This window comes from Capsicum annuum, chromosome 9 (assembly GCF_002878395.1).
Source record: "Capsicum annuum cultivar UCD-10X-F1 chromosome 9, UCD10Xv1.1, whole genome shotgun sequence".
Taxonomy (NCBI): Eukaryota; Viridiplantae; Streptophyta; class Magnoliopsida; order Solanales; family Solanaceae; genus Capsicum; species Capsicum annuum.
Genome location: NC_061119.1, coordinates 2,238,919 through 2,240,423, shown reverse-complemented (window position 1 = coordinate 2,240,423; position 1,505 = coordinate 2,238,919).

The window sequence follows — 1,505 nt, the reverse complement described above, 5'->3', positions numbered from 1 at the left end:
TATGAGAATTTTCCATTCCAACATATTTTAATAATTAAGTCATCTAAAGACTAATGATACGACTAAAGAAACTTTAATTTGTTCAAGTGGAAGACCAAGAAAGAAGACTCGAAAAGGAGTCTTCCACCAACTTTTATAGCTAAATATAACATGTTCATTGAAGGAGCAAGAAGGAATTGAATAGATTTTCTTTATTTGTTCAAGGTGGAAGACCGAGAAAGAAGACTCAAAAAGGAGCCTTCCACTAACTTTTATAGCTAAACTAGATAGGCACGGACCCAACGCGTATAATAGAATAAAATGAAGATATAACAGCAAGGGACTAATCCGTTTGATTGGATCATTCCAAATGTATGTTTTATACAATTATGGAAATAACACACTACTGGATGCTCACATTTATGTATGGTAGTGATTGTTGTCTATTTACATTGGTAGGGATAATATTTATACATTCAACAATAGTGAATGCAATTGTTGCTGTGATCAATATCTCGAGCATTCACGATGAAACACGATTTAAAGATTAAATTAGTTAAGAAGTTCAAAATATGTTGATAAAACAAATCTTTATTCAATGAAGAGAAACACATACAATAGCTATTAGAATAAAAGTTTCAATAACCTAAGCTACATCAACGACAAAAAAAACCACCTAACGCAGAATTAAGAAAGGCAAAGTGGAAAGTACACATATAAGAGATACGACGATACTAAAATCTGAATTCCAACTTTTGAGGACCATGAACTTATTAAAAACATCTCTAAATTCTATCTATGTTGCTATAGGAATATACCTATCCAGCTGTAAAATAACTTCTATAAAGCAACTGTGAAATGAAATAACAACCAGCATGTACATATAGACAGGTCAAGCATAGTGCATGCAACAAATGAGAGCGAGACTGAAACATGGAAATTTTGGTAGCTTAATATGTCCATAAAAGACAGTACTCTAAGCCTTAAGCAAGAGGTTGGGGGTTCGATTCTCATCTCTGATGAATGGAGCAAACTCTGTGGTCAGTTCTCTACCGCTTAGTGCGCTGACCAAAGAAACGGAGGATTAATCTCACGGCTGCCAGATGTGGAGATACCATGGGAAACCAAAAAAAAAGAATGAATTGAATAGATTTTCTTTATTAATTTTTGTTCACTCAAGTGGATATAGGTGAAACTTGAGTTATCATTAAGGGTGTGTTTGGTATGATGGAAAATATTTTTTGAAAAATATTTTCTTAAAAATGTTTTTCAATTTTTTCTTGTTTAGTTGTAATAAAATTTTGGAAAAATATTTTCCACAACAACTCATTTTCTTCAATTTGATGGAAAATGACTTTCCTCATGAGCAAAGGAAGTCATTTTTCATAAAATGACAAATGTGACTTATGACCTCACCCCTACCCTTCTTCCCCACCCTAACAATACTCATATTCACATGACTCAAAAAATTCACATTTTTAAAAAATTTACATTACTCGAAAATACTTTTCACTGTCCTTTGCTTC